Source organism: Prionailurus viverrinus, chromosome A1, assembly GCF_022837055.1.
Source record: "Prionailurus viverrinus isolate Anna chromosome A1, UM_Priviv_1.0, whole genome shotgun sequence".
NCBI classification, from domain to species: Eukaryota; Metazoa; Chordata; class Mammalia; order Carnivora; family Felidae; genus Prionailurus; species Prionailurus viverrinus.
The window spans coordinates 51,902,544-51,924,156 of NC_062561.1; the positions used below are offsets into that span (position 1 = coordinate 51,902,544).

General features: G+C 38.7%; 1 protein-coding gene across 14 annotated transcripts in view; it reads left to right on the forward strand.

Moving 5' to 3' along the window:
- Positions 1-21,613, forward strand: part of SCEL (sciellin) — a 220,493-nt gene that overhangs the window by 30,592 nt on the left and 168,288 nt on the right. For 11 of the 14 annotated variants that reach the window (XR_007155355.1, XM_047873901.1, XM_047873898.1 and 8 more), the window contains 2 exons: positions 7,108-7,211; positions 18,496-18,770. The gene's annotated coding sequence lies outside the window, so the exon portion shown is untranslated. Of the gene's footprint in view, positions 1-5,106; positions 5,129-5,602; positions 5,694-7,107; positions 7,212-18,393; positions 18,771-21,613 lie in introns of those variants that run through there. The other 3 variants (XM_047873903.1, XM_047873902.1, XM_047873904.1) reach the window with 3 other exon arrangements.

The following is a 21,613-nucleotide window of genomic DNA, read 5'->3' on the forward strand; positions in this document are numbered from 1 at the left end:
TGTAAAGTGCTGGTACATAGAGACTGTCTGTGTTCTCCCCTCCTTGACCTGTAATACAATAAGCTGTGAGTGACTAGTAGTGTTTGCATATTCAGAGAGCCGGTGTGGCAGATGGGAGGGAGCAAGGCTTTTGAAGCATAGAACAAGACTTACTCTCTTTTGCCATTCATTGGCCATCTGACTTTAGGCTAATTATTTAACCTCTTTGAGTTTCTATTTCGCAATGTGTAAAAAAAGGAAAAGAAGATTGTATCTGTAGACATGTAATGATTAAATGAGTTATGTAAACATTTAGCACAGTGCATGGCATAATTAATGCCCAATTAAGAGTAGCTTCAGTTATATCACTTTTGTACTCTTAAGACTTTCTGTTATTAAGGTTTTCTTTCAAAGTGCCTTCTATTTTCACTGTATTCTAATTATCAAAACCCTCAGGGGGTGCCTGGCTGGCTTAGTCAGTAGAGCATATGACTCTTGATCTCCGGGTCATGAGTTCAAGCCCCACACTGGGTGTAGAGTTTACTTAAAAGAAAAAAAAGAAAAGAAAAAAACAACCTCAGGATTGCAGTCAGCAATGTTAGAGCTCAGATCAATTTCTGGTTCAAATACTGTGTATTTAATTTTATCTCTGCCGCTGTTTATGAGGGCTAGAGAAGCCAATCTCACTGTCCCATATGCTGCAGAGCAAAAAGATGCTCCTGAGCTCAATGGAGGTTATTTTTCATAGCTCTAAGAATCTAATCTTTATGACTGATGACTGTTGTCTTAAGATACATAAAAGTCCCATCCAAGGTATTCATATCTCAGATTATTGATTTCTATTCAACTTGCCTACTTTTCAGTGCAACAGAGTATATGATCAGGGAGGTAAAGAGCAATATTTATTTGATTAAAATTTCTTCAGCTTGATCTGCTTGTTGCTAGTGGCAACCAACAAAAGGATAGATCTAAAATGACAGGTCACAACCACATTGATAACAGTCTGTATTTTTATCTTTCCCCAGTTGTGATTTTAAAATAGTCTTTCTAGTGCTTGCAGTCATAAAAATGATTACTATGTAACCACCTTAGATATATTGACAAACCTAAACAACCCTATTTCACTAACGAATCTCTTCCCAGGGCTTGGAGAGTCAGCCTCAGACCACATGGGCCATTGCTATACTAATGGCTATAAGGAAGATGATACTGTTTATATTACAGGAATTATTACCCAAAGTGAATTTCCTATTAATTGGTATGTCTTGGATCAGCATAACATTATATGTTGCAGCAGCATTTACAAGTTTGTATCTTTTTGAAAACAGTATCACTTTCTAAAAACAAAACAAAACAACAACAAGAAAATCTGCATGCAATCTATTAAGCGTTTGGTGGTTCTGTTGTAGAATATACTGAAGTCTCCAAAGGAGACTAAAAATAATATCCTTGGGAGATCTGTTCATAATCCAATGAAATTCAATTAGACTCCTTTCCAAGGACAAAAGAACATCTTTGCAAGCAGGAAAGCATTAACTTTACAAAAGCATGATGCACCTTTGGGTGCATTTGTTGGATCTTCCAAAATTGAACCTTGTATACAGGAAAAAAAAACACTAGAGCAGTTTGCACTTCCTCCAATCATCCTGTTAATTTGCAAGCCAATGGAGATAATCTTGGAGCACAGGATTTGATCTCTGCATGCTATGATTCTCTCTGTCTGGCTCTTGGAGTGTCACATTCACGTGGACAGGACTTCCAGAGGAGTGGCCATTATCAAATTTACAATAAGACTGCAGCTGATTGGAAGCCTTTTGGGTGAAAATCTTGTGTGCTAAGTTGCATTTCTTGAGACCACAGAAAGGTCTCCATGCACTCCACATTAAAGGGCGGGATACCCTGAGGAGGAACATTTTAGGCTGTTAACAGTTACAGCCCAGTGGGGAATTGGGGGGCAGAGCATTTCCAAACAGCTGGGAATTAATGGAGCCCTTACTCCTGAGGAGGGGCGACCTTTAGCAATAAGATTTGACACAAGAAGCATAATGCAGGGAGAGCCTCTCTGAGCTGAGCAAGGCAAGAGGGCAGAAGACGCCAAGAAGTGGTGTGAGAGAATCAAAAACATTTTGTTCACTTCATAAAATTTCCTTAGCCTGCACTCAAAATAATCCCAATTTTTAAAAATGTGCTTAAAAAAAGTTTGGTCTAGCCAAAGTCACGAGATACAAGTAACAGTCCCCCATTTGTCTTTCTTCTAAGTCTGTACAGTGTTGCAACACTGCTTATCTCCTTGCTTGAATTTGCCACAGGGAATGAAGATCTGACTTTCCTGGCTCTGAGCCCCAAGTTGGCTCTGAGTGAGTGTTGCTAGGGTGAAGGTTGGAGTACTGAAGAAGCGCTGACTAAGCTATTAATCTTAACTCTGCTTGCCTCTCTGTGCTCACTCAAACTGGAATGGACTGGAGCCCTCCTTGTCTCTAGGGCTCACCAGGGGGTACTATTTATTAGATCAGAAAACAGCTTTTGCCTCTGGGAGGAAGAATTTGGCCCCAGCCCTGAGCAGCAGGCCTTCATGCACTCAATGAGCAGGTGTGTTTCCCTTGTGCTCTCCACTGCCCAGGCAGTGCCCTGTGCACATAATGAGACTCCTCCATCAAGGGCACATGAGAATATGCTCTCTAGCTTGGTTTTTCCCATCCACAATGTTCAAAGACATCCAATCATGTTTTTTATTCATTAATTTGAAGTTCTTTCCATTTTCTCTTTGTCCTTGGGAGACCCAAGCTCCTTGTCTTGCCTGGATTTTCTCAACTTGTCTGCTTCATAACATTTCTCCTCTCAGTAGCACATTTCTACAAAATGCCCCAAATTTTGAATTTTTGTGACACCCTAGTGTTTTTTTGTGAACTTGCTGAAGTAGATCCTTCCTTCCTTCCTTCCTTCCTTCCTTCCTTCCTTCCTTCCATTCCACATTGTCTTCCTTCGGGTATGAATTGTGCGGTAATTCTTTCCATGTGAAAATTGCAATGTGATTATTGAATATTAGGACCAGAGTTCTGAGGCCTTAGTGACCTTGTATTAGGTTCTTGTCGCTGCTATAACCACAAATTTAGTGACTTAAAGCAATATAATTTTATTGTCTATATTTCTGGAGGTCAGAAGACTGGAATGGCCTCATTGGGCTAAAATCAATGTGTCATCAGGGCTGTGTTCCTGTGTTCCTTTTAGAGACTCTAGGAGAGAACTGCTCCTTGTCTTTCCCCACGTCTACAGGCCACCTTGCACTCATTCAGTGGTGGCTTCTCACTGTCAAAGCCAGCAGTGGCCAGTTAGGTCTTTCATGCTCTTTACTCTGACTTTATTTCCCTCATCAAAGCCCCTTCTCTGACTCTTTCACTCTTGCCTCCCTCTTTTCACTTAGAAGGACCTTGTGATTACATTGGGCCCACCCAGATAGGCCAGGATGATCTCCCCAGCTCCAGATCCTTGATTTAATCCTGTCTTAGAAATCACTTTTGCCATGTGATGGGGCGCCTGGGTGGCTCAGTCGGTTAAGCGTCCGACTTCGGCTCAGGTCGTGATCTCACGGTTCGTGGGTTCAGGCCCCGCGTCGGGCTCTGTGCTGACAGCTCAGAGCCTGGAGCCTGCTTCGGATTCTGTGTCTCCCTCTCTCTCTGCCCTTCCCCTGTTCATGCTCTGTCTCTCTGTCTCAAAAATAAATAAAAACATTACAAAAAAATTACAAAAAAAAATCACTTTTGCCATGTGAAACAATATATTCCCACATTCCAGGGATTAAGATGTGAATATATTGGGTGGGGTTGGGGGAATGTTATTCTGCTTATTATAGACCTACTGGGCTCTTAAAAAACCAGGTTGAAATGGTAGCTGCATCTAACCTAGACTCTGAATCTCCAAATCTTGGCCCAAATGCTTGCTGATCTTCTCTGCCCTAAGTCCAGTAGAACAGTACCTGATGTAATATTTTCATAGAAGAGTATATTGCATTATAGACCAGAATGAATTCTTTATGTGTGCATGTAGGCAGGTAATACATATCTAGCTAAAAATGAGCTAGACTCTGCAAAATGTCACCTTATATTTTGGCACTTTTACAAATAGTTTCACACACTGGCTCATTTTAGTAATGGCATATGAATACTGTTTTGTGTGCTATAATATTTCCCAACTTTTGTCCTTCTGTTTTTGTGCTTCATTTTCTTTTCTCCCCCAAAAAGATTAGAGGAAAGGTCTATTATATTTTCTTGGAAATATATATATTGGAAATATTTATATTGGAAATATTTCTTGGAAATACGAAAGCATGGCCTGTAATGACAGCAATGATATAATTATCATTATTCTACTGAGGTGATTTATAAGATACAGTAAAGCGTCAATAAACATCATACAGTCTGCCAGTCCCTGTGTGTTCATAGAAATAAAATGTCACTCCTGTCCTTGAAGAATCCATAGTTTACTAGGAGAAAGAGATCATGCACAGAAGAGAGAATTAGCAGCCTGTGGGAGCAAGATTCGTACTAGAAAATTAAATAATGGTGATTCAAATTTTGTTAGTAGAGGACATTCAGACTTTAAACATTGCAAGCAAAGGTATTTCATTGGGAAATGGAGGTAAATGTCACTTCCTTAAATTTGTATATGGAACAAAGGAGGTTAGCAATTACAATACACGTTGAAATAGTTGATTGGAGTTTGGGTTTTGTTAAGATATACAGTTTCTCCTTTTCATTTTATTTTATTGGAGAAATCAGGATAACATTTGTTATGCCCAGAATTCGTGATCCCCAAAGACCACCAGGGAGCCGAGTCCGATGCAAAAGCAAAAGAGCCTTTATTCGCGCTAGCTCGGGCTCAATCCCCTACCTGCACCAACGCAGCGGTGAGATACCGGAGAAAGAGAGTTTCAAAAGGACAAAGGTTTTATTGGGGCCTAGGGGCAGTTGGTGAGGTAATGGCTGTGGCCTCAGCCGATTGGCTGGGGAAGGGTCGTGGCTTCGGCCGATAGGCTGGGGAAGGGTCGGAGTCCTGTTAGGCAGGTCGCCGGGTGTGTTTTGATGCGGAAGTTACTCAAGGGGAGGAGGTGTGGTCAAGGTGGAGGACAGAGAACAAGATGGAGTCGGCCCACGTAGGTCCGCCCTTTCATATTTACCTTTCAGATTTATTTTAGTAATGTTCACACGCATATGTAAAGTTTCTGCTGCTCAATAAATGCTCAGGAAACTAACTAGGATGTATGTTCATCCAGGGAAATGTCTGAGGTTTTCCTTTGTTTCCCTTTAGTGTGGATATTCAAGAAATGTTGCCAAATAAGAAACTACTTAGATGCTAACACGAGAGCACATGCTGAAACTGCCTTTTAAAATGCAAGCCAGCTGGCTGCTCTAGACCAACTCTTAGGAAGAAAGCCTTCTTCATCTAATTCGTAAATGGGAAATGGGATTGCCAGGCCTCACTGGCTTGTTTATTTATTTATTTTTTGTTTGTTTAAACTATGCATTGTTGGGTAACTGTGACAACATTAAGAAGAGGGTGCACGAGTAAAGTAAGGAGTGACCTTTCATGAAGCAGTGTTATAACCATCGCCATGGAAGAGCGTAGAGATGATTCCATGCAGGAAGCATGGAATAGTGTGGCCTCTGGCAAGCACAGTTGATAAGCGGGAAGTGTGTCTGTGTATACCAACCTGGCAGGTGCGTGTGTGTGTGTCTTACACGAATATGTTCTATATATGGTTCTCTCTCTCTCCATATATGCAGGGGAGAGCATGAAACAATGTGGAAATGGGCAGCCGTAAGTTTGTTCTTTGCATTTATAGGATCTGATTCTGCTTTTATTTGTTTATTAATGTGTTTTTAATTTTTATCTTTGTTATTGTCTTTTGCTTTTAAATTTTATTTTTATTTTTTAAATTTTTTAATTTAAATCTGAGTTAGTTAACATATAGTGTAACAATGGTTTCAGAAGTAGAATTTACATATAACACCCAGTGCTCATCTCAGCAAGTGCCCTCCTTAATGCCCATCCCCCACCAACACCCCTCCAGCAACCCTCCATTTGTTCTCTACCTTTAAGAGTCTCTTATGGTTTGCCTCCTTCTCTGTTTTCTCTTAGTTTTGTTTCCCTTCCCCTATGTTCATCTGTTTTGTTTCTTAAATTCCACATATGATTGAAGTCATATGGTATTTGTCTTTGTCTGACTGACTAATTTCACTTAACATAATACACTCTAGTTCCAGCCATGTTGCTGCAAACAGCAAGATTTCATTCTTCTTGATCACCAAGTAATATATATATATATATATATATATACACACACACACACACACACAAAAATAAGGGAAACAAAAATAAAAACAGGGTGGCAAACCATAAGAGACTCTTAAATACAGAGAACAAACTGAGGGTTGCTTGAGGAGTGTTGGTTTATATATAAATATATATATATGTATATATATATATATATATATACACACGCATACACACACATATATACACACACACATATATATACACATATATAAATATATACACATAGATACACACACATATATATATCTCACAGTATCACATCTTCTTTATCCATTCATCAGTCGATAGACATTTGGGCTCTTTCCATAACCTGGCTATTATTGATAGCGCTGCTATAAATATGTGTTTTGTTTTTTAGATTCCACCTGAGTGAAGTCATATGATATTTGTCTTTCTCAGGGGAGGAGGATAGGGGGAATGGGCAAAATGGGTGCAAACAAGTGGGCCTCCAGTTATGGAATAAATATGACATGGGAATAAAAGACACAGCACAGAGAATATAGTCAATGGTATTGTAATAGCGTTGTATGGGTAGAGATGGTACCTACACTTGCGGTGAGCATGGCATAACATCTAGAGAAGTTGAATTGCTGTGCTGTACATCTGAAACTAACATGACACTGTGTCAACTATACGCAAATAAAAAAATTCAAAAATAGAAAAAAAGGAAAAGAAAACAACAAAAAATGTGAAAATAAGTGCTGATTTCTCCCTATCTATCTATATATCTATGTGTCTATCTATGTATCAGCAGCATTTATTTTCATACTCTTTATGCTCTCCCCTGTGTTGCAGGACTGGAAGCTCTGAGAACCCTGTTTTTGAGATGCCTCTGCTTTTGGTTTGCTGGGTACAATTTATGTTCTGTCAATGAAATGAGCTCATGCAAGATCCCAAAGGTAACATATAGATAGGCTCAATGAAACGATGTATGAAAAAAAAGAACTTGTTTGCAATTATAGATAATAATTTTCCTGATCCTGAAGGTAACATATAGGCTCAATGAAGCCATATATGAAAAAAAGAATTTGTTTGCAATTATAGATAATAATTTTCCTAATTTATTGGTTTTTTAAGTTTAGAATTGTAAAGAGAGAACTTTCTCCCCTTTAAAGCAAGAAATCGCTGTTCAGCTTTCACTACAATGATTGAATCCTTTATTCGACAAAAAGGGAAATGAATTTTTTTCCCTGTAGCTGACTTTTTATGTGACATTGTTTGAGAGACTGAGCACAAAATTTTTAAACAGATGACAAGGCTGTCACCTTTGAGTGGCACAAATTTAGTAGCAACAGTGGAGTTTTTATTATGATTTCTTTTTAATATGAAACCCCAAAGTTATTCCTCTATTCCTTCACGATGAAATCGCATTGAGTGGCAACCTTAAGACAGTGATTAGGAGGAAAGGCGAATGTGAGAAAGGCAGTATAATTTTCATCTAAGAAACAGCGCTAGATTTGTGGGAAGGTAATTGTATGTATTACTGAGCTGTGTGATGATCCTCCCATTTGAAAAGTTCATCTCCAAGAAGCATTCAATCAGGAGAGCTATCAACAGATCTGGCCTTTGATAAACACATCCACTTTAATAGCAGTCTCTGAGATGAAAGGTTTGGATTCTTTCAAGGAAACACAAATTCATGGTACTCCGGCTCTGCAGCCTGAAAATATGAAATGAAAACACTAGTATGCTGCCTTGAAAATCATCAAATTATGCTAGAATCTTACTTTTAGACACAAAAGGAAGACATTCGTAACACACAGCATGTTACTAATTCGTCTCTCTTTATTCCTAAAATGATTTAAAGCAACTGGCAAGGATAGGAAAGTACTGCTTCTTGGCCTGATGTAAAATGAGGGATTGCCCAAGATAATCTGTAAGGTGTCTTCCATATTATACCTTTTATGAGAAATTTTGGGGAGTTTGTCTTTCAAAACTTCATTTTAATAGATCATAAGGCGAAGTCTTCATGATAAACCTCCTTATGTGGTGGTTAAGATAGACCTAAATTCATCCTAGAATCTACCTAGTATTTGGACTGTTGTGATTCTGAAGCTTACATGTATTCACAGAGTTATAAATTTAACTCCTTGGAAAATTAGGAGACGAGGACTTATTCTCTGTTCTTGTTACTAACTTAGTGAATTTGGCCAATGCTTGCCACTTTTCAATGGCACAAATCTGATAACAACAGGAGAGTGTTTTCTTACAATCTGTATATTACATAAGTTCTAAAACTGAGCTTCGTGATTTGGAGGGAAGGTAGTTAAGAGGACCGTTTACTTTTCATCTACTGAAACAATGCTTAACTTTTGAAAGGTAATTGTAGTATCACTGAAAAAAGTGGAGTTTCTTCCCTGACTAAATGGACTTCTCTTAAAGAAAGAGTGTCGGTTTTATCTTGTTGGGAAATTTTTCTAGCCCATATTTTATGTGTTTTAAAAAAAGAGCTTAGGTGGCATAATTCACAATGGCCAAAAGGCAGAAGTAACGCAAATGTCCATCAACAGATGAATGAAGGAACAAATGTGATCTATACAAACGTGGAATATCATTCAGCCTTAAAAAGGAAAGAAACTCTGACACATTCTACAACATGGGTGAACCTTGAGGACATTATGCTAAGTGAAATAAGCCAGTCACAAAAGGACAGACATTGTATGATTTCACTTAGGCAAAGTACCTAGGATAGTCTGATTCATAGAGACAGAAAGTAGAATGGTGGTTGTCAAGGGCTGGAGGAGTGGCGATTGGGGAGCTGGTGTTTAATGAGTACAGAGTGTCAGTTTAGGAAGACGAGCAAGTTCTGCAGATGGACGGTGGTGAGGGTTACACAACAATGTGAACGTCCTGAAGCTATAGCACTGTAAACTTAAACGTGGTTAAAGTAGAAATTTTATGTTATGTCTCTTTTATCCAAGTCAAAAAATTGTTTAAGAAAAAAAATTTTTTTAATGACTTCAACTGCATTTTCATGTTTACCCCTTGTCCTAATTTAAGAGGGGCATAAGTCCTGTTTCTCCAAAATTCTGTGTCTCTACTGCTTTAAGCATGAATAAAATGTCGCCAATGGCTTTTTGTCTCATTTTAGGATGTCTCTTTTGGTAGCCATCAGCTCTGAGACAATCTTTGTGGCTCTGAATTCAGATAAAATTAGAATTATATTTAAGTTGCCTCTTCCATGTGTTTTTTTTTTTTAATTTTTTTTTTCAACGTTTATTTATTTTTGGGGGGACAGAGAGAGACAGAGCATGAACGGGGGAGGGGCAGAGAGAGAGGGAGACACAGAATCAGAAACAGGCTCCAGGCTCTGAGCCATCAGCCCAGAGCCCGACACGGGGCTTGAACTCACGGACCGCGAGATCGTGACCTGGCTGAAGTTGGACGCTTAACCGACTGCGCCACCCAGGCTCCCCGCCATGTTTTTACAACTACAAATATGGACAGCAAATGAAGAAAAATAATGCTACCATATTGGAAAGTTGCCTTTTGGAAAATTATACATATGACAGTTTATATAAAAGATGTGATATTACCATGTCTACTTAGTGAACACATTTTAAAATGGACATTTTGGCATCAAGTAAAAGATGCTTATAAAATATTTTCTTATTTTAACTGGGAACCCCAGTTATTGATGATATGCTTCTTGTTCCCCTATGAATATTTGACCAAATTTTAATGTTCTTTTACATTTTTAGGGTGCTTAAAGTAAGCTAATAATGCCTGAAAAGTTGTTTATTTTTCTATTTATTTTGTTATAATAGCTCTCATGAATACCTTTATTTGTCAAAGTTTCACGCCAATAGTACAAAAGTGAGAATGATTTTTCCATTTTTTAAAAGTAAAGTTATAATAATCTATCAAGTGTTTTAAAATTCAATTTCTCATCCAAAAACTTGCATGATATTTGTTTTAGAATAGGACTTACCCCCACCCTAGGCTGGTGGTGAAAGATAAAAGAGGACACCAAGCACCTAGACATATTTTTGACAGAATATAAGCACCTTGAATTTTTCCTCTTAAATAGGACCTTTTTTAAAAAAAAAAGGTGTTTTTTTTTTTTAACATTTATTTATTTTTGAGAGACAGAGCACAACTGGGAGGAGGGGCAGAGAGAAAATGAGACACAGAACTGAAGCAGACTCCAGGCTCTGAGCTATCTGCACAGAGCCTGATGTGGGGCTTGAACTCACAGGGCTTGAACTCGTGGGGCTTGAACTCACAAACCATGAGATCATGACCTGAGCTGAAGTTGGACGCTTAACTGACTGAGCCATGCAGGTGCCCCCCTAAATAAGGCCTTTTTAATGATGAGTTTGTTGTTAAGTTTTGATAGAAATTTTTCATAAATTCTTTTTTTAATGTTTTTTTTAGAATTTATTTTTTGAGAGTGAGAGAAAGTGCAAGTGGGGAAGGGGCAGAGAGAAAAAGAATGAGAGAGAATCCCAAGCAGGCTCCACACTTTCAGCATGGAGCCTTGATGTGGGGCTCAAACTCACAAACCGTGAGATGATGATCTGAGCCGAAGCCAGACGCTTAATCAACTGAGCCACCCAGGTGCGCCTTTCATAAATTCTTAATTCTTTTATAGACAAACTAATTTAGAGTAAAATAACCTTTACAAAGAATAACCAATAACCTGTAATTTTGTACTGAATTTAAAGGTGAAATCATTTGTAATGTAAGCACAAACACACTTGGAAGTTTCAGGAAAGTTATTAGCAGAGAAGTCCTGTTAAGTCATGAGTGGCAGCAGGGGCAAGGACAGGTGAGGCAGAACTTTTATCGTTAAATACATCTTGGGCAGCAGTGACCCTGGCTTTGGACAACATTCCTTATAATTATCTTTCTCCCAAATCAATTGCAAAATATAGAGTATCAAGTGCTCCCAGGAGATGGTTATGTCAGTGACAATGAATTTCATGGTGGAAATTCTGTGTGATTGGAGTCCATTCGGAGTCAGTTATTTCCTCATGAATGGTTTGAATTTATTTTGGGTCAGTCTGAGTAAATGTCAAGTGCTTTTTCACATGGTGAAAGTGAGCTCTTCTGTGGGCACTTCCTATGAAACCCAGATATCATGGCAAAGATAGTTCCTCAGTCTTTCATGGGCAATTCCCCAAATCCAAACTCTTCTGCAAACTCAGACTTTGTTTTTACAACTTCATTGATGATATTATTGGAGCTGACCTGATGTAGCTATTTAGAGTTTTAACTAGTTCTACTTATTATAAATATTTGTACATTGAACGGTGGAAATATGAATGTTTGACTACACATGCTGCCCTAGAGCCTGCCAGGAGTGTTCCATAATGTGATATGTGCACAAAAATCAGAGCATTTCTGAATTCCCAAACACCTCTGACTATAAGGGACTCAGAAAAGGGATTTAGGTCTATACTATATAAATATTTGTGTTACTACTACTAAGTAATGATATTCTTTCATGAAACAAATATTTATTGTATGCATACTGTAACAGGCACTGCACTGGGGTGGGATATACAATAGCAAGGAAAACATGTATAATCCCTGCTGTCTAGTTGGGGAAACAATCACATGCACAGCTATATAATTATAGACATATCTCTGTCTATCTGTGTATCTGCATGTTATATATATTTATATATATCAGATATATATATATTATATATTATTGTATACAATATATCATGTACATATTAAATATGTGATTTATATAATTATAGATATATATTACAGATAAACACATGTACAGGTATATAATTACAAATTGTGTTAGATGGTATGAAAGAAAAGAACAGAGTTCAGGAAAAAATGGGGGAAGGTCTAATTTAGGTTGGTGGATCAGGGAGTATTTGAATGAAAACCTGAAGAGTTACAAGGAGTAGCAGGTGAAGGGGATGGGGAAAATAGCCCATCTAGAGGAAACAGGTTGTGCATAGGTACAGGGGTAGGAAAAATCTTGGCAAACAGGAAGGGTAGGAAAAGACCATATGCTTAGGTCATGGCAAGGGATAAGAAACTAAGATGAGATGAAGATTTAGAAGCAGCAGAGGCTAGATTATTCTGAATGGGTCATGGAAAAGACAAATGTATTTCTATTTGCTGAGGAGTGATATAATCAAATTTAATTTTTAAATTATTCTACGATATAATACGAATTCTAAGAATGAATTGGAATTGTGCCAATTGGAAGAAAAAAACATTTCAGGTGAGAGATGAAAAGAAGGAAAGAACGGAGTGAAGGAAATGGAGATGAAAAGAAAGAGAATCAAAAGTTAATCTAGAGAGAAGACTGGCAGGACTTAGTAATGGATTGGCCACAGCAGTTGAGGGAGAGGCTTGCTATTTTCTGGATGAATGGAGGTGTCATTTGCCAAGAAGAAGAAGATTGGAATAGGAGTGTGTTGGTTGGGGCCGGGGTGAGGGGAGAGCAAGAGTTATGTTTTAGACATGTTAAGTTTGTGATGTCTGTATGATATCCAAGTGGACATGTCAAGTAGACATTTGGATACACAGATCTGGAGCTGAGATATAAATCTGGAGGCTATTAATTTGAGAGTTGTAATACAGATAGATTTAAAGCATAGGAACAGATGAGGATACTTAAAGAATGAAGACAGAGAAGAAGTTCAAAAACTGACCTTCAGCCTTGTTGAGGAATTTCAACATTTAAAAATCAGGTGGAAGAGGAAAAGGCAACAATGGGGAGTGAGAAGGAGTGGCCAGACTGGTAGGAGAGGAACCTGGTGACGGTGGCATCAAAAAATCCAGGGGCTCCTGGGTGGCTCAGTCAGTTGGGCATCTAACTTTTGATTTCGGCTTAGGTCATGATCCCAGGGTCACGGGATCGAGCCCCATGTCGGGCTCCATGCTGAGCTTGGAGCCTGCTTGATTCCACCCCCCCTCCCCCGTCTCTCTCTTTCTCTATCCCTCTGTCCCTCTCCCAACTAAAGTAAAAAATTTAAAAAAATGTAAAAATACAGGAGAACGGGATTTAAGAAGCAAGTGCTCAAGAATGTTGAATGCTGTGAAGAAGTAGGAGAGAAGGGATCTGAATGGCTCTTCGTTTTTGACAAGTGAGTTGTGCCTTTTGTGAGAGCAGTTTCCATAACCAAATTGTGGTAGGTCAATTGGTGATAGGGTGGGGTGAGTTTTTGTTTGTCTGTTTGTTTGTTTTTGTTTTTGTTTTTCTCCAGAAGCTTAGTTTTGAGGAAGACACAGAGAAACAGAGACAAATAGAGATAGATGCAGGGGCAAAGGGGTTATTCAAAAGATAGGAGCTATGAGCGCATGCCTGAATATTGATGGGGACTAATGAGGAGAGAGAAAAAAATGCTGAAGACGCCTTGGAAAGAAGGGATTGAAGGAGTTGAGGCCAATGCTTACTCTGTATCAGGGTACCATGATACACTGGATACAGGATACAGAGACACTGTGATGTTACATACATTAGCCCACTTTAAGCCTTACAACAGCACTACGAAAAAATATCAGTTATAACAAACACGTCATTAGAATCTAAATGGCTAGAAGTCCAGTGAGAATGACTCCAGGTTACTCACATCTACTAGAAATATCCTCGGAGTTCAGAGGAAAGTGCAGATATTTCTATACTGCTCCCCTTACTTGTCTTCCAGTCACTGCCAACTTTGTTCTCAGCAGGAGCTCATGGAGTTCCTTCTTCCCTTGGTCTCCTCCTCATTCCCACATCATTCTCTGCCCTCTCCTTCAGTGCTGACTATATCATTGTACTACTTTGACCTACACTGATGAGTTCTCTTTGCATTGTATCCCCCATTCTTGGGAAGCATCCATAAAGTCCAACAGAAGCTAATCTCGATCAGTTCACATAATGCATCTTGGACTTACTTAATGAAATGACTGTTGTGTGCTAGGTACTGTACTATATGGTGGTAAACAAACAGACATGGGGTTTATAGTCTAATGTGTGTGCATGGATGAGGGAGTGCAAAGGCTTAGTGAGTGAACCAGCAAATTATTTTAAAAAGATAATTTCAGGGTGCCTGGGTGGCTCAGTCTGTTAAGCGTCCGACTCTTAATTTCAGCTCAGATCATGATCTCAAGGTTGTGAAATCAGCCCTGTGTGGGGCTTGATGGGGAGTGAAGAGCTTCTCTGTGCCCCTTCCCCACATGCATGTGCTCTCTCTTGCTCTCTCTCAAATAAATGAATAAAGAAATAAAGAAATAAATAAGCTTAAATAAATAAATAAGCTTAAAAAAAGATAATTTCAGGTTATGATGAATCTATGGAGAAAATAAACCAGAGCAATGTAGTGGAGAACTGAATATTTACTTCAGATTGGGAGGTCAGGAAAGTTCTGAATATTGTGCTAAAAGACCCCTCTCCACTGAGGGTGAGGATGGACACAAAGAGAACCCACCTTGACCTCCAGGGGAGAATGAGAAGAATCACAGGAGTTAAGGGGAAGGGGTCAAGGTCCAGCGTCCTACTGCCATTTCACAGATAAAGATGCTGAGGGCAGAATTATCTGGCCTGCTCAAGGCCCTTTGACTCAAAAGGGATACCATTACGATTCCAGCCTCTGTCTAGTTATTTCCTGAACAAAAGCACCAGTTCTAAGCCTACAGTATTCCCTGGGAAGCCTTGAACAGGCTGATTTACCTGGCTCTACAAGTGAGGCTATTACCAAAATAAGCATCTTTGGGCAAAATGATTTATGTGCAAAAGTATTGTGACTCTTTTGGAGACAATGGGCAATGTCAAATCAAGATTTTCCCTGCCACACCATGTCATCATTGTGAAATGTCATTTTTTTAGACAGGTCTTAAAATTCTGCCAAAGGCCACTTAGTCTTTCCCTTCTCTTCTAGGAAGGAATGTGCCTAAATTTTCCCAGAAAAATGGGTGTTCCCTTCAGAGAAATAGATTGCTCAACCTTGCTCGGTGGCAGCCAACTACAGAGAATCACAACAATTAAGGCAGGATTTGTTTTTTTTCATATCCTACCAAAAGTATTGCATAGAAATCCAGGGCTCTACATGGTGGTCTGTGCTTCACCATTGCAGGAAGGGGTGCAGGAATTGCTATTGCTTGATTGGTGTGGCAGTCCCTTCAAGATTCCCACCAGATACCTGGAGAGTGCCATGAGGTATAACTGTGGAGCATGGCCTGGGAAAATATGGAGAGGTGCTTCTTCTGGTTAGTCTTTTATCTTGAATACAGTTTGGGAGACTAAATGGAAATTGCCTATATAAAGCCAAGAAACAGCCTATCTGTTTTAAAAGAGAGAAAAGGGAATGCAATGATAATTACATGGTTAGAAAATAAGATTTATGAGGAAAGATTAGAGAAGATGGGGAAGGGTGAATAGAAGGCTGAAGGCATCAGATCCAAGATTGGTGTTTGTTTCTGTTTCCTCCCCATTGCTGGGCAGGACCTCAGATTCCCCTGAAAATCCTCTGGAATACTTCAAGGAATCTCTCTAAGCTCTGCTTCCTACCTTCTTCTGGTGTCCTCTTCCCTTTCTCCCCCATTTCTTCATGCCTGGTTTATTTCTCCCTATGGAAGCCTGTAGTTAATTGTCTTATTGAGCTGTGTTGTTTTCTGGCTCTCTATCCTTTTCATAAGAACCATTTGCCACTTCCATCTAGTGGTTAACTAAAAGAAGACCGTGTTGGTTTCTGGCACATAATTTTGCTTACTAAATGTTTTTTGAATTAAATATTCACAGTATCGTTGCCTTGGCTATCTTGTTAGTCTGGTGCTTCATGAGTGAATGACACAGAGAGAGAGAAAACAGAAAGTCTCTGTATTCACACCAATTCCCAGTAGCTTGATTTTCCCATTCCAGCTCACATCCATGAAGATCTTTCATCAATTTTCTCAGACTGTTGTATTAGTGGGGACAGGCCAACTGTTACAACACAGAATGCCAAAATTTTAAAGTTGAGAATTTGGATTGAAAATCCAAAATAAAAATTTGTCACTCATATTACAACCTTAGCCTGGCTGGCTGGCTTTACCAGGCAGGTGTCCTCCAAATAGCAATGTAGGCTTTAGATCCTTTTCTTTTCTTTCTTTAAATTTTTATTTAAATTCTAATTAGTTAACATACAGTGTGATATTGTTTTCAGGAGTAGAATTTAGTGATTCATCACTTACATATAGCACCCAGTGCTCAACATGACAAGTGCCCTCTTTAATGTCCATCATGCATTTAGCCCATGCCCCACCCACCGACCCTCCATCAACCCTCAGTTTGTTCTCTATGGTTAAAAGTCTCTTATGGTTTGTTTCCCTCTTTCTTTTTCCCCCTTTCCATATGTTCATCTGTTTTTATTTCTTAAATTCCACATATGAGTGAAATCATTAGGTATTTGTCTTTCTCTGACTGGCTTATTTTGCTTAACATGATACACTCTAGCTCCAACTACATCATTGCAAATGGCAAAGTTTCATTCTTTTTTATGGCTGAATAATATTCCATATATATATGGATTATTCCATATATATATTCCATATATATAATATTCCATATATATAATATTCCATATATATAATATTCCATATATATACATATACATATGTACATATATACATATATATATATATATATATATATATATATATATACACCATATCTTCTGTATCCATTCATCAGTCAGTGGACATTTGGGCTCTTTCCATTGTTTGGCTATTGTTGATGCTGCTGCTATAAACATCCAGGTGCATGTACCCCTTCCAATCTGTATTTTTGTATCATTTGGGTAAATACCTAGTAGTGCAATTGCTGGGTTGTAGGGTAGTTCTATTTTTAACTTTCTGAGGAACCTCCCTACTATTTTCCAGAGTGGCTGCACCAGTTTGCATTCCAACCAATAGTGCAAGAGGGTTCCCGTTTCTCCACATTCAGATCCTTTTCTTGATCCTTAGACTTCTCCATTCAATGGGTGCAGTGGGAAAAAAGAGAGAAAGTGTATATGAGGCTTGGAAGTAGTATATGACTATTCATATACTGTTCATTCTATTCATATCCCATTTACCAACACCCAGTTGCAAGGCTACATCCAATTGGAAAAGTGGCCATACCTTGACACCAAGAAGTGTAGTTGGAAAGAAAGGAAAAATCATTTGGTGAACAACTAACTCATTGCTGGCACAGATGCCATGAGGGAGTGTCTGCTTCTATTAATCAAATGACTAACTAAAATGTTAAGTTAAAATATGGCTACCATAAAGGGTATATACAAAGTTCGCAAAGAATCTTACTATTGGGAAACCATTACATTTTGACATACAGAGTTAAGGAAATGAAATCAAACGTATGAAATTATATTGAAGATTAAAAACGTATGGTTGATATGCCAGAATTGTGACACTGCCAATATATTATATGTTTCCATGACAAAACAATTAGGAATATTATAGTATCCACTGAAGACAATTCAGTCACATTTTTGCCATTTTTGCAGGATATTTGACCCCTTCCCATTTCTCTCATTTTTCATACCTTCAAAAGAAGAAAATCCCCCTTGTTTTATCTGCTTACATGTGTTATCATGAAAGAATGAATGAACAAATGAAAAATTGAAAAAGAAAGGAGGGATGGGGGATGAAAAATCATACTTAATACATGCACACTTACTTTTACATTTCAATGCTGTTTTGTTAAACAGTTGAGCCCAATAAATTTTGAGATTTTTCTCCCAACTGTGAAAAAAAATAAACATGCAGAATTTTATTTCAGTATTTGCATTGGCTTGAGGCTTAATTATTTTTCTTTTCTTTTAGTTATACCAGCTTAACCCTCTGCCTATCAGCATTAGCTCCTGGTGCAGGAGTACTATGGGCTTCTGGTGGAGCACATGTTAAAAATAATGAAAGAACAAACAATTTCACAAACACCAATACCTGGAGGAGGTTTGGGGAGAAGAGCAGAGCCTGGAGTGAATAAGTAGAAACAGCTCCAAACCAGATTAAAGAACAAAGAGCCCAACTTCTTCCCCAAACAGTCAACCTTTATACGAGCTTTGTGACTCATTCAAATGGCATCACTGGGTGTGAGGATGGAAGGGACAGGAAGGGCTCAGAGCAGAACAACAAGTGGCCTACACCAGCAGTCTGGCAGATTTGATTTTGAAAATTCTGTTGATATTCAGGAAACTAGAGCTTAATGTCTTTCCACATAATCATTCTTTCCTTCCTCTTGTACAGAGCAACTCCAATGTGAGAAATGCTATGTGAGACACTACCCAGTCAATACATCCTTTTGAGGTATATCAATTAAGCTTGCCCAGCAGTTCAAGAACCTCAAGGTTGACTATCCTTCACAAAGGAGGCTAACCAGCTCCTGTGTCTGGAAGGCATGGCCTGAGGCAGCACTGACACCTGGGAACAAAGTGGAGAGCCATCTCTGGAAGCCCTGGGCCTTGCCTCTGGATGGAAGATTCGATTGCCTTAAAAGGGAAGTGCCCAGGGAGATGTGTTGGGTGAGTTGCATCTCTTTTACCTTCTACCTTGCTATCTCTTTCATCCCGTCAACATTTATTGAATTACAGATGTACAAGACAATCTGGGCAATTGAGTGATGTGTGAGACACAACCCTGCTTTTTAGGAATGGACAGCAACTATAATATAAGACAGACAGGGCTATCTGAAAGATAGTTAGGAACTGTACGGTACACCTCTCTCCTGGTGAGACTGGGGAGGTTTCAGAGAGGAACCTGTATATTTGAACTAGGCTTAAAAATGTCGAACTTGCAGGCACTTTAGGTCCGACCATTTACCTTTGTATATGCCTAATTTATTTTACAATCTGTCCTGAAATTTACCTAGTTATAGGCTAGGTGTGCAGTGGAGCCAGATATATAAATTTGGTACTCAAAACCACTGCAGTGTATGAAGGCTGTTCAGGAATCTTAGAAATCACTAATTCAAATTCCCCTGTCTCTCGTGGTAAGTAGAATCACTCCAGTGAACCCAAGTAGCCAAATATTTAAGGCATGCCTGATTCTACTGCCCCTGTGTGAATCTGGTTCATGAGATGGAAAGGCAAACCCAGGAACACATAAATCATTAGAGGGGAGATTTGAATAAAACGTGGTCAGAAGACCCATTGTAAGATGTCTTATGTTAGGCTAAATGACTTGTTTTTCAGTGCATTCGTATGAAAAATAAGTATTACCTACAAAAACGTAAGCCAAATTGTTCAATAAATTAATCACAGCTATATTTCAGACAAATGGTCGGCGGTCTAAGTATCTGAGACCTACGTATCACACGTGCTCCCTTTTACTGTCGACAAGTTAGGATTAGTCTCTCGCTCTGAAGGAACAAGGATGTAGTTATTTCCCTTTGTGTCAGCTCAAAGTACCTAGAGCCTTTTCCTCCAAGGAACCAGGGTGATGTTCAAGGAAATCCCCATACTGGTTGGCCCAGCTCTGCTTCAGGGAATCAAAATGTGTTGACCCTGACTTCTGTCTATATTCATTTCTTTCATGCCTCCAAGATTCTTTAGTTCCCTTTGACAATTGCAGACTGAATCTATAGCCACATTTCCATGGGTAATTCAGCAGTAGCTGATTTGGAAAGCTTCTTGAATGTGACATCACAGTATACACATTCTTCTACTTTAAAATGGCTAAGAGAAAAATTATAGAGTGGAAATAATGGAAAATATTAGATGCCAAGGACCTTAAAACGCCTTTTAGCTTTAAGGTCTGGGAATCTACATAATGCATAGGATTAATTTTTCTTCGTGCTTTCCTCACTCCTATCCCAATTCTCTCTTTGGGAAGATTTTTAAAGAATAAGAGCTGAGTGCTTCAGTGTCTGTCACCATTTTATCTGCATTTTCACGAGGTTTTAGCAATCTTGTGAGTCATCTCTTCTTCACCTCCCACAAATAGCGTGGGTTAAGTAGAGCCATGGGAATTTTTTTTTAAAAAAGTAATAATTCCAGCATTGGAATCTGAAACAACATGACTTATATTAAAAACACACACATGGTGAATGACCTACCATGTAGCTTACCTGCGAGTGTTCCATTAGGCAGATGCCAGCGATTTGTGTTTTGGGTAGTAAGTATCCTTGATCTTCTGCTGTTTTGGAGGCAGTGTTTGACAGCAGAGTGTGTTGGAGAATTGACCTCATTACATCATATGTGCTGAATCACCATCCTACAACTCTTGTCCCCAAGGCATGGGGCAGAAGGCACTGCTTGTCATCACACTGTTATGGAAATGTGTGCCAGTAAAAATGTTGGCAGGCTTGTGCCACATTTTTACTGTTGTTTCTCATTAACGTTACATTAATGTGATCAAGAAGGTATTTTGTTCTCTGTCTCTCTGCCCCTGTCCCTCTCTAAACAATCAACTGCGTTTAAAATCTTTTCTTTTGAAGCTACTGATCTATGGGCTTGCCTTGCAACATCCCAGTGGTTTGACTGTCCTCTAGTGGCTGTTTTGAATCATAGGTTTCAAAAAGAGAGTTTGTCGTTTTGTTTCTTTATCGTGTCTCAAATAAAAACCTGTGTGCTGGGAATTGTCCTTTAAGGATGTGATGCTTTCGTGTTTGAAAAAACAAGAGAATAATGATGAATTTTAATCTCTATTTTGCTTCGTCTTTGTTACAGTTTGAAAACCCCAAACCATTGAAATGTTAAGTAAATTAACCCACGTCTGTGCAGCCTCCATCAATGAATGCAATAGTTTAAGAATACTCGTTTTTTTGAAGAGCAAACTGCTTTTGTCTGTGCCACTCGATTTAAGGGAAAACGACTTCTGGAATCCTTTCCAAGCTCTTCATACTCAGAATAATTTCTACTGCCACTCTAATTATCAGCCAGGACGCTTATTTGTAATCACCAGCTTTCAATAATTTAAATAGGTAGTTTTTCAGCCAACTATTTTTATTCAAAATGTGACAAAAGCTAAAATTACATGTTGAATTTTATCCAGATGCTGTCTTCTTTTAGGACATGCCAACTGATCCAGAGCGATTGTTCATTTTCTTATAACATGTCAGAAGCACATCTTTATTTCATGAATCTAACTAGCAATCCAAAACACAGTCTGCAATTTATGTATCAGTTCATTAGCTTATCAGAACCAGCAGGCAGGGCATTTTAAGATTTAATTCAGTGTGCTGAATCATCAAACATAACCACACCCAAGCTGTGTTATCCTTCAGATTTTGGAGATGAGCTTTTTACTGTCTAACTAAATTTCAGCAGGGATCATTTTGGTGCTTACATTTTTCTCCAATAATAATAATGGCCACTTTGAATAAATTTGCCAATATGGCTATCACTACTTAATATTTCTATAAAGA